General features: G+C 37.0%; 1 long non-coding RNA gene across 1 annotated transcript in view; it reads left to right on the forward strand.

Moving 5' to 3' along the window:
- Positions 1-859: 859 nt before the first annotated feature.
- LOC307142604 overlaps positions 860-13,126 on the forward strand; it is an 80,609-nt gene continuing 68,342 nt past the window's right edge. Inside the window, exon 1 of the long non-coding RNA XR_013818494.1 lies at positions 860-2,215. This is a non-coding gene — a long non-coding RNA (uncharacterized lncRNA). The remainder of the gene's footprint in view (positions 2,216-13,126) is intronic.

Raw genomic sequence — 13,126 nt, forward strand, 5'->3', positions numbered from 1 at the left:
ATGTCTTTATGTGCACGCACTTTCAGCACAAAATCTACAGGAATGAGTAAAATTATGCGCAATACTCACAATCCCACGCCGTAATTCAAGCCCTCTAACACCAACAATATTCATCCGGAGCAAATGAAGCGAGTGAGTGAGTGGAGGCGGGTTTGTGTGTCGGAAAATGACTATTGGAAGCATTTCAGATATTTTAGTATTGAAATAAATCTATATTTTTAACAACACTACATTGCACTTGGTTTATTATTTCAGATGCTTTCTTAAAAGACTACATTTGAAAAATGTATATATATTATATACAATTCAAGCCGCCCAAGAGGCTAGAAGGAGTGACCGCGTTACACACATTTGGCGGGTGTTAATGTCAAGCCCTGAGTGCACCACTTGGACATATTTCAGAGTTTCGTACACTCTCTTTACTTCTCTATTGTGCTTCCTGTGTGGTTGGGAGTATCGTAAAGGGTGGCTGGGCATTGGTATGCCAGTGCCTTGTTCAGGAAACCCTTGCTATGTGATTCCACCAATGCTCTTTGATCAGATAAACTCATGTGTATGTGTGTGGTGAAGTGTTTAAACGCTTCATTTCTGCTCCATTCCCTCTGGAATGAGTTAAATGAGCACAGCTACGGTTCAATTTCCGCCCTGAAGGCTGTGCAACCTTTGGGAAGGCCACGTATAAAGTCTGGATGAAGGAATAACCGCCGCTCACATGTCTGGAAATTCCTGAACAGTGATTTCTGAACCTTCAATCTGGGGGAAGCTTATTTGTGAGGTTTGTAATATTCAGTTTATTTCAATCTCCCGATTTTGTTATGAGCGACTTTTTGACTTGTCATTCTGTTCATGTGCATTTCAGGAAGCCGGGCAAACCGTGATACCAGACGTGGGATGTTTGGAATGTGAACAATGATGTTGTGCAATCTTTGTGGCTGAAGGGCAGTCCGCCTTTTTGGGATGTTACTGATATCTTTCATGCTTCGAAAACAGTTTCACATTCAACATATTTGCGTCTTTGCGTGCAGCTTTTTTTGGCTGGCACAATGAAGCATGCCGTCTGTGCTTAAACGTGATTGGATATCCCCCTGGTCTGCTGCCCCAACTCTATATTTGGCATGATTAGTCATGAAGGGAGCGTCAAGGACTTCCCTTTGTTCTGCTGTGACATCACAATACGTTCAAAGTTACAATGTGAGGAAGTATTATTTGATGTAGTAGTTGAATGTAGGTGATAAAGGCCTGGTTTCACAGACAGGGCTTGGTTCATTAAGGGCATTCACTTATGTGCATATTTTAAGATATATCAATGCATTTTAGTCTGAGACTAAGCTTAAGCCTCGTCTGAAACCTCAGGAATGTGTTTTATATTAATTACTGATTATGTAAGTCAGGTGCCTTGAATTTAACAAGCATTTAATGCATGCAGGAGCAGGTTTTCAGGCGGTATCGTGGTTTAAATTCCCATACACACCCAGATTCTTTCACATTTGTTTCCCACACTTAACAATGCAAGGTCTGGTGAGTTAACTAACATGGATTTTATGAATGTTTTCGATACTATTGGGTTTTTCTTTCTTTTTAATCACCTTTTTGCAGTTTATCTTAAAAGTACAAATGTTCAATAAAAACTGCATGCATAATAATGGTAAAATAATCAGTTTATATGGAATATATTATCATATCATGGCAACCACCCACCTGTAGTTAACCAATGCTGTGTGCCTTTCCTCTTTACTTTTATTTTTGAAAGTCTAAAAGTTGTATGCCAGGTCATTAAACCTCAACCCATATATTTATTTTCTGGCACGCATCACAATGAGCTCATTGTGCCCAATGCATCATGGAGTTATTAAACGGATTGTTTTACCCAGGAAACTGAAGTCACTGTTGTCAAGGCGTTAACTGAGACTCTATTCATTCACAACGTACATACAGATTTTGAATCGTTGCGGCAAACTGTGTCGAGTGAAGTGGGCGTCGTCAAGAGCGCTCAAGAGAAAGTGTGTGTGAGTGTGTGTGTGTGGACCTGTGACTCTACATGAATGACTCAAGTGAAGAACACGCGTGAAACCACTATTTCAAAGGAAAAAGAAGAGGAAGAGGGGACATCTTGAACATTAGCAGTGGAACTTGCGTGCGCATTTGCGCAAAGTCTCTCCAAAGTCACTTGGTAACTTTACGCACAAGTGCAGCTCCATTCTCAAGCAGTTTTTTGGTAAGTGCACTTTAAACTCACTAACGCACTGACTTAAGTATTGATTAATCAGGGGGGATGTATCATGTTAAGCATGCTTATTTCTTTTGCGTGTAATATTATTCTCTAAACTTGTACTGTTGGATGCTCTCCTCTAGTCTAGTATACAAATTAGTCAGAATTTGAGTGTGCACTGGTGTGTTCCTCCCATCACCAGGAGCTTCTAAAAACACTACCAGATCATTTTTAAAAATACATATGCATACTTAGTATGCATTATACTAAACTGTCACCTGCAAAGAAAGGTTGCAGGCTTTCTTACATAAGATGCGATGAGTTTTTCGGGTCATTTTATTCTCATTGGGCGCTCGGTGTAGATAAGAGGAAGCCTGCGGTGCGAGCATGAGATATAGTGTTTCTGACTTCCTGTTCCTCTTTAGAAAAAGACACTTAATTGGAATAGCTATGCATGGCTCCATATGGCAGGCGCGCGTATGCTGCTGTTTTCGCGTGGAATAACGTGCCAAGAACAGTGCAAACGTCTCTAAATGGCACCTGTAAGTGAGACCTCGTGAAATTACTATTTCTTGTCCATTTGCGAAGCGTTTGACCCGTTAAGCGAGGCCCGATCTGTGGTTAGTTAGTGTGTCGAGTCACGTACCTAGTAGTTCCAGCTACGTCACGAGAGGGGGCGTGACCTGTCAATGCGTTTTGTATCTGGGTAGAAAAGCGCGCGCGCGTGTGTATTGGCTGCGTGTCAAACTGTTTTCTATGGGCTTCCTAGATAAGGGACCCTCATAGCCGATGTAGGGTAGCACTTCTAAAGAAATGCGTCTCTTTTATGTGTGTATATACGTTATATATCTGACTATCGATCAATAGCTGACGCCCACTTCTGTGTGTTATTATTACAGGCATTTTTATGACCTCATTAAAAGGTCCAGTAATTTTTTTCTTCTTGATTTAACTGTTTTATATATATATCCGTATATGGAAATAAAATATAATATTTTTGTATTTATTATTGTGTGTTTATATTTACTCGGCACCGATGACGTTTGAACAAACGACGGCGTTCATCTGACGCGTCCAAGACGGCGACGAAACGCGTTTTAATAATCGATTTGACATCAACTTTTGACCCTTTTAGTGTGAGAGAGAGCTCTTTTGAATGTGTTTTCCCTCTTATTCGTGTGATGTTTAACCGTCTTCTGGAACTTCCTCTCGTCGCCCATTCATGTGGTTTAGTAGCCGCGGCGCGCGCCTGTACTATCTGTGAACACTGAGGTGATTTCCAGTGCCCTCTCGACATCATTTAACAAACGTGATGAATATTACAGAATTTAAAATCTAGATAATGAGTGAAACATTCAAATTCAGTTCCCTGCTTCTCAACTAATATCTTAAATCAGCTTGAGCTGTTTTAAAATGGTCCCACAACCTTGTCTGACTGACCCAACTAGCACAGAAAGCACTATGGTAGATGACCCAAGTCTTAAGACCACTGTAATACCATGGTTTTGTAGAGTATCATGATATAATATGGTAATCATACCGTATTAGTAGTACCATCTGATACTATCAGTGTAACATGGTACTTTTTTAGTTTTAAATATATGACTGTGCAATACCAATTTACAGTGTTTATCATTAACATATCTGAAGTGAAAGAAGGTCCAGATATTGAAGCACTCTAAGAAGTAGACATGTATTTTAAGGTCACATTCGTACCCTGTCATTTTACACACTGCCTCCTCCATGTCTACTTTTAGTTAGGCAGCTTTGGTTTCCAGTAAGAACCTGTTACTGGTGGCCGTAGAGAAGGCGGAAGTGGTGGCAATGAAACTTCAATTCATAAAATGGTGTCTATTGTTCTGTTTCAGATGTGTTTGAAATGACTGTATGTGATCTTGTACTGTTCGGCAGTAGTTTGGTGGTTCTGGGGATATAGGCTAGGTGACACCTCGTATTTCACAGTTTGATGCAATTCATCTTTGGCTCTGAGGTTGAGTATGCGACAGGGAAATATCTGAATCACTAGGCCTGATTTTTGTCTGATCAGTCAGAATAGAAAAAGCAAACATGGAGGCTTTGATGATCTGTAAAAGTATGCATATCTGATAGATAAAGGGTGATTATTAAGCCAGACATGTGGCCCATACGCTGATGCTGTGGTGAATTTTGAGGGCCTCGTGTTTCTCCTAGGTTTCTCTGCCATCTAGTGGAAATTTCTCTCAACTTACTTCATCTGAACAACTGACTTCAGGATCTGAAGTGAAAGCATAAAGGCCTGCTTTCACAGACAGGCTTTAGATTAAGCCAGGATTAAATTAGGGCGTTTAAGTATATTTTATAAACGTGCCTTAGGAAAAACACATTATTGGTGTGCATCTTGAGACAAAATAATGCAAGTTGCCTTCAGTTAAAACCGCTCAAACATGCATTTTAGTCTGGGAAATTTCAAATTGATTTAAACAGTCAAAACTATCTTATAAAATAGTTTAACAGACTGTACCGAATAGTGAAATATTAGCAAAGTATATATGACATTTAAAACAGTTTAATCATTTAAATACTCTACTTACGTTTGTATAATGTAAATATATAAAATAAAAATATATTTGACATGTTTGAAGATTTTTACTTGTGAAGAAGCTATTTACAGGTAATTATAATAAAAAGCAACTTAAAATAATTTTAAGTATTCAAATATATAAATTAGGGGTGTAATGATACCCTCATGTCACGATTCGATACATATCACGATACCGAACTCACGATACGATATTATTGCGATACTCCAAGACATATGGTTAAAGCTTAACAAAATATGTACTGTTGATTAAAATGCTACATTTGGTATTACAGACGTATATGCACTGACTATATACATTTAAAATAATGTAGGCCACATTTTACTGGTAACAAAGAAATTTGGCATTATCAGGACCCACAAATATTCCCCCATTGCATTATTATACAGTATATTCAACATTATATATAGTAGTTAAATGTAGTACTGACACTAATAAACTTGAAAAAAAAATTTCACACAGTAATTTTCATTTTGATGTGGTTTCTTTCGTCCACTAGGTGGCAGTATTAACAACACTTCTGACATATGGCCCTTGGTGCAGACCCTGGTTTCACCAAGTCCTACAAAGATGTTGATCCTGGAACAACATTCCAAGCAACCAATCAGATTTGAGGGACAAGTTTACAGTTTATGTCAAGTTTAGGCTTACAACCAGGGATGGTGGCTCTACATCAGTGTTATTCACCCATCAGTTCCCTCTGATTTTAGGGATAAGTTATGGTTAGGGGTAGGGATAGGGTTAGGATACATTTTCGGTCAGGAATGTTGTTCCTGGATCAACTAAATATGATGACCCAGGAATGCATCTAACTCTGTGAAATCAGGATGTGCAGCCCTGAGTAACATAAACTGACTCCCTGCAGTGATTATTAACTGTATGGACTGAGTTAATGTTATGTTAATCATAAATTAATATAGATGAAGTGGTTTTTGCACGTCCTGCATGGTCTTAACATCGTTTTTTTTTTTTCAATATATATATACAGTACCATTGTATTTTGTGCTCTAGACTACTGTGTAAACAACATTATGTGCAAACTTGTAATCATACAGTTTCATGCTTTATAATATTAGTGTACTATGATAATATCATGCCCTTAACCCTTATATAAGGATTAAGGGCAAAGGCCTATAATATTTCAGATGGAATTATTATTATTATTATTATAAATAAAAGTTCCGTCAAAGAGAACAGTAAGATTTTTTTGTTTTTAAAGAAGTCTCTTTTGCTCACCAAGGCTGCATTTCTGTTATTAAAAATACAAAAAAGCTGGAATATTGTGAAATATGATTAAAATGTAAAATAACTGTTTTCTATTGTAGTATATTGTAAAATGTAATTTATTCCTGTGATGCAAATCTGAATTTTCAGCAGCATTACTCCAGTCTTCAGTGTCACATGATCCTTCAGAAATCATTCTAATATGCTGATTTACTTCTCAAGAAACATTTCTCATTATTATCAATGTTGAAAACACTCGTGTTAAAACATTTATTTTGTGGATTTGATGAATAGAAAGTTCAAAAGAACTTAAAGAAGTATTTATCTGAAATAGAAAGCTTTTGCAACATTGTACTACCGTTCAAAAGTTTTGGGTCAGTAGAAATGAATACATTTATTCAGCAAGGATGCATTACATTGATCAAGTGACAGTAAAGACATTAATAATGTTGCAAAAGCTTTATATTTCAGATAAATGCTGTTCTTTTGAACTTTCTATTCATTAAATAATCCTGAAAAAATGTGTTTTCATCATTGATAATAATCATAAAAGTTTCTTGAGCAGCAAATCATATTAGAATGATTTCTGAAGGATCATGTGACACTGAAGACTGGAGTAATGATGCTGAAAATTCAGATTTGAATCACAGAAATTAATTATATTTTACAATATATTCAAATCGAAAAAAAGTTATTTTAAATTGTACAAATATTTCACAATATTACTGTTTTTGCTGTATTTTGGATCAAATAAATGCAGCCTTGGTGAGCAGAAGACACTTCTTGAAAAACCTTACGGTTCTCAAACTTCTGACCGGTAGTGTGTATGTACACTCTAAAAAATGCTGGTTTAAAAATAACCCAAGTTGGGTTGAAAATGGACTAACCCAGCAATTGGGTTGTTTTAAGCAAACATTTAACCCAACCGCTTGGTTAAAACAACACAATTGCTGGGTTAAAACAACCCAGTTGCTAGGTTTGTCCATTTTCAACCCAACTTTTTTTAGAGTGTATACTAACAATATATTATACAAGTAATATTTGTTATAAATAGTGATACGCCAGCAGTCATATCACCCTGTAGCCCAAGACTGGTTTCCCACTGAAGCTAAGCAGGGCTGAGCCTGGTCAGTACCTGGATGGGAGACCAACTGGGAAAACTAGGTTGCTGCTGGTATAGGTGTTAGTGAGGCCAGCAGGGGGCGCTCACACTGTGGTCTGTGTGGGTCCTAACGCCCCAGTGTAGTGATGGGGACACGATACTGTCAAAAAGCACAGACCTTTGGATGAGACGTTAAACCGAGGTCCTGACTCTCTGTGGTCATTAAAAATCCCAGCATCCATTTGCCCATTTAGCCTCTGTCGTAATAATATACCCATATACCGATTGGCTTCATCACTTGGTCTCCTCTCCACCAATCAGCATGTGTGTGGAGGGCGGTCTGGGGCAATGTGGCTGCCGTCGCATCATCCAGGTGGTTGAGGAGACCCCCTCCATAGTAATTATATTATATTAAATAAATTATTAACAAATATCATTTATAAATTATACACAAAATCATAAACAAATTATTATTGTTAGTAGGGTAGAGTGGGGGAAAACTTTACAGTGAAACAAAACATAAATGTGACTAGAATTGCCATCCCGGTTTTGAGTGACTATGGTAGGAGTTATTCACCAAATATTAAAATTGCTCAGCCTTCATAATTAATTAGTATTTTGACTGAAAATATTTTTGTACAAAGGGGGTGTTTTGCCCCAGCGGTGGGGTAAAATGCCCCCTTTCTTAACAACCAGTTTGCTTCATAGATCAACAGCAAAATGAACATAACTAAGTTTACTTAAAAATAACTAAGTCATGCAAACAAATATGTTGTAATAAATAAATAAATACATAAATAAATATTAAATTTATAAATTTGTATATTTATGTAGTGAAATATATTCAATAAATGCATTAAAAGCCACTATGTTTTATCATTGGGTCACCTAACCACCTCCCATCAGTGAGCTTACTGTGCTATCAAGCTAGCCTAATACTCAATATTTTTTTATTTTGATTTTACCACCTAGTTATACTGCATTAAGTGTAAAACAAAGGATTTGATAGACAGAAATATGTTATTATAGTAATTATGATAGAGAGAAACGATGCCCTCTGGGGGGCGTTTTACCCCACAAGCTATGGCTTTTAAAAAATAATAATAATAATTAAAATATCATTATATTCCTTATAAATAACATATCCTCTCAAACTACAGACTTCACTATTCATCTATCATACATCACTGTGATATCCTGCAGAACAATATTCTCTTAATCTCTTGTTTACTAATGTCTGAAAATTATAGCGTAATCCTCTTCTCTTCAAATATGTAACGTTAGCTGGGGTCAGCTTCTCCAAAGAGATTTGTTTATCCCCGTTGTCAAACGTAGTGCATAGCAACAGTGAAAATGTATCTTGACTCCCTCTAGTGGTTATTTTGGGGAAAAACAGGTGGTGGGCGTTTTACCCCACTCTACCCTATGTATATGAACTAGGGCTGTCAAAAGATTAATCACGATTAATCGCATCCAAAATAAAAGTTTGTGTTTACATAATATATGTGTGTGTACTCTGTTAATTATTATTTATAAATACACACACAAGCATGTATATATTTAAGAAAAAAATATTATTTTTTATATATAAAACATTTATATTTATATATTATAGATTATATAAATGTATATACAGTATATACATGCATTTATTTCTTAAATATATACATGAATGTGTGTGTATTTATATATAAATAATAATTAACAGAGTACACACACATATATTATGTAAACACAAACTTTTTTATTTTGGATGCGAATAATCGCGATTAATCTTTTGACAGCCCTAATATAAACATAATATTACCATCCGGTACCACAGTAAATTTTTTATATATGTGTGTGTGTGTGTGTGTTTTGGGACTCAAAGACATGGTAATCATGGTACTATATATAAAATGTACACAAATAGTACCATGAGTACCATGTCTTTGAGCCCCATGTAAATTTTACGGTACATGAATAGAAAAGCCAGAGTGTGTCAAACCCAGTCTATAGTTAGATGAAGAAAAACAGCCATAATGCGTTCACTCATGCAGTCCAGCACAGTCATTTCTCTAGTAAACCTGCTCTGTCATGCCCTCCTGAGCAACAGCCAGCAAAGCCACATGTGAGAGGGTATCAATCATCATGCGTCAGGACGGAGGAACGCTGCTCTGTAACCTCGCAGGATTAAATGCACCGGTCATACGAGCTCAGTCAAGTGATTATTGATCGTCTTTAGAGGTCCTCTGTAGCGGAGAGAGCCTATTGTGTTTGACACGCCGCTCTCAGGGTTTGATGGGATGCACTGAGTGTCCGCGTCCCTGGAGGAGTGTGTAATAGGAGAATATTGATCAGAGGTTTTGTGCAGGTCGCAGTGAGAATGAATCTCGAGTTTGTTCTCACAGGGTCAGTGGACGAAAGACCCAGGTGCACGAGAGGCGAGTCTTTAATGCGACCCAGCCATCTTTACTGACACTTATTGACTGTGCATTTATCTGTTTATAGACATCCCTGCACGCAGAAGGCATTGGCATTAGAGTACAGGAAGCTCGCAGGCCAGAGGAACAGTCAAAACCTCTTCAGCCTGTTTTGTGATGCAAATGACCTGCAGTTCCTGTTGATGTAATTGATGCTGCTTGTTTTAGTCAGTAGAAGTGGCACCACAATATGTTTTAATTTTCAAACTTTTGAACCCATTTAGCAGGTAAAATGAGACTGGATGCATTTTACAGCAGCTGAACACGGCATTAATGGGCCCAAAACTTTTGATGTTTTGAAGACCATTTTAGTGCTTCAAAAATGCTTTCTTGTATCCCGGTTTAAGGCAAGACATCACAGGTGAATAAGGTCAAAGTTCCCCAGTTGATTAATCATAAGACATGAAGACAAGTCGTTTTGAATTACAACTTTGCTGAAATGTTATGTATAAATATTAGTGCTGTCAAATCGATAAATGATTGATTAATCGCATCTAACATAAAAGTTTATGTACATGCGTGTCTGTATATATAAATAATTGTGTTTATAATTGTCAAACAATTAATCACATCCAAAATAAAAGTTTTTGTTTTTATAATATTTGTGTGTGTACTGTGTATAATTATGTGTATATATAAATACACACACATGCATGTATATATTTGAGAAAATTTGTTATATAAATATTTTATATATAAATATGTAATGCAATTATTTCTTAAATATATACATGTGTGTGTGTGTATTCAAATAATTACATAATTATTATATACAGTGCACACACAAATATTATATAAACACAAACTTTTATTCTGGATGTGATTTAATCGGTTGACGTGTAAGTATGTGTACACACACACACACACACACACACAAACTGTTATGTTAGATTATTAGTAGCACTAATAAAAAAAAAAAAGCGAAGTTCATAATTGTTTCAATTTGTCATATTACATTTAAATGTATTTACAGAGGGAATCTCCATATTATCAGAAAAGCCAGAACAAAAAGTTTCACTATATTTTTATACAACGTTATATGTTCATAGGATATATGAACAAACCCTTCTGTAAAAACTTCCAGAATACAGATAGGAAAGTTTAATGTATGCACGTGATTTCTGGCTCAAAAGATGTACTGTAATTGAAATCTACAGATGCAGATAACGTGTAATAAAATAAACACTTAAAAGTGTATTCTGGATGTTTTCTTTCCCCTAGTCTAAAAAAAACTAAAGCGCAAAATTTTCATGTGCATGAAAAAACCCCCAATGGTTTTGTCTGTATAGTGTCTTGCCTTAATATGTAGAGAAAACTAAGTAAACCATTAGCAGGTTACAGTCTTTAATTGATTTGACATCAGTTTTTTTACTAGATGAACATACAAAAATGTGTAGTTACTATGTTTGTCCTTGGTGGGGCAGCACTGTGACTCAGTGGTGCTAAGATTCTGACATGTCTTTTGAGTTGGGGTGTGTCTTAATCACTAATCAGCTCCCTAGTTCACTAGTCAGGGCACTGATCAGGAAGTCGGCCATTTTAAGGACTGTCTCAATCACAAAATCCAACCAGTGCACTGACACATTTGCCCCCTAAAAAGTCCCACAATGCACCGTGAAAACCAAGGAGCATCGATGCTCCCCATATTCCTTTAAAAGGATAGTTCACCTAAAAATGAAAATTCAGTCGTCATTTAATCATCCTCAAGTTGTTTTAAACCTGTATGAATTTCATTGTTTCCCCTTATGGTATGTCAATTATTTCCATGGTATACCAGATGTTGTACAGTGAGGACGTCATCAGTGTCCCAGTGTGTAGTGAGTCAGTATATCGTCATGGACATCAGGCTTGTGCTCAATCCTGAATTGAATTGAGAATGACTCCTGAATTCCAAATCAATTCTTGAATTTGAATAGATGTCAAAAACAGGATCTAGAATTACAATTTGAATTTCATATTTTAAGTGAAGTGTTTAATAATGAAGCTTTACAGTATGGCAGATATGATTGCATTACATATTTTATAAATGATATTAGTTTGATTAGTTGGGTCAATTCAATTCAAATTCCAATTCATTAATTGAATGGAGGCAATTCTGAATTTTGCACAAGCCTGATGTACATGATATACTGATTCACAACCTATAGGGAGTTGATTGAGACGCACACTTGGCCTGGGGATTAGGCATTTTTGGATTCCATATTTTGTAGTTCAACCCTAGTCCTAGTCCTGTAATGCTATTTCATGCATTCTGACTTATACACACTGTTAAAGAGTTGATTCTCATGCTAAACATGGCCAAAATAAAAAAAATGAGTTGGGCGTATGACAGTATTTCTGTGCCAAATACACTCCTTCAGGATTCGCACAAGTTTCGGAAAGTTTTTTTTCGAGTATGGCCCTGTATGGGCGGAATTCCTTGTATTTGCATTTCTCCCGGATGAGTACACACACTCACGTCAACCAGAACTAGTGCAAGAGCGGCAACAACGAGCTTCGTTCGGGTTACGGGATCAACAATGTCACTTAAGAAGTGTGTTTTTGGTTGTGAGGGAAATATAACCTTGTTCAGCTTCCCAAATAACCCAGCGTTAAGGGAACAGTGGATGCAGTTTGTTTTTCTGGAGTTCTGCGTGTGTATGTGTGTGTTTGTTCCCGGTCATGAGTGGAAACCGCAGGCGGTGAGTGAAAGTGCATCAAATGTGTGTGTGTCTTGTTGGCAATCGGCGTGTAAGTGCATATAATGTGAACAACACGGACGTATAGTGAAACACGGATGTATAGTGAATCGAAAGTTATCCAGGGATAATGCCATGATGTATTGTGTGTGTGTGTGTGTGTGCTCGTGTCTCCGCCCACTGCATGCCTTCACGAGTTCGGCTGTTTTCGGAAAGAATCGGTACAGCGTATCTGTCTTTTATAAATCTGATCAAACTAAAGACTCGTCGGACATATGAAGGATGCAACACTACTCTATAGGTACTCAAGATTAACATGAGACTGGCAGAAACTGTGTGTGTTATGCCCCCTTTAACCCTTTATTTAAAATCTACAAGTTGGAAAGTGTGAGTTAGAATAGTTTGCAATAGTGCGAACAAGTCTGTAAAGGTGGACTAGTGAGTGGATGAGTGTGTTTAATGTCCTCGACAGCCTCTGCCGTTCCACGTGTGGTATTACTGATGTATTTTTTTGTGTCATAGAATAAAACGTGAAAATATCTTGAGCTTTCAGGCAATTAACCAAAATCCCATTAGTGACCATTGCTGCCACTAATGCTGCAGACTTTCTTTTTCCCACCCTTTAGTTTTGTCATAATGATCTGATGTAAGATGAACTTTCGATATCTAGACAGGTCATGCTGTGAACAGAAGCTGTAAAGATCATGTTGAATGTGAGATAAAACTTCTAGCTTATGACTCACAGATTCTGTATTTCCTCCCAGCTGTCTGCCGGATCTGGACTGATGGATCTTAATCATTTCTTCTCTTCCGTCGTCTCCTCCGGTCTGTTTGTTTTCAGGCTCTCTGGTGCCCGTCACGGGAAGTTCAGT

The sequence above is a fragment of the Gobio gobio genome (assembly GCF_949357685.1).
Source record: "Gobio gobio genome assembly, chromosome: 18".
Taxonomy (NCBI): Eukaryota; Metazoa; Chordata; class Actinopteri; order Cypriniformes; family Gobionidae; genus Gobio; species Gobio gobio.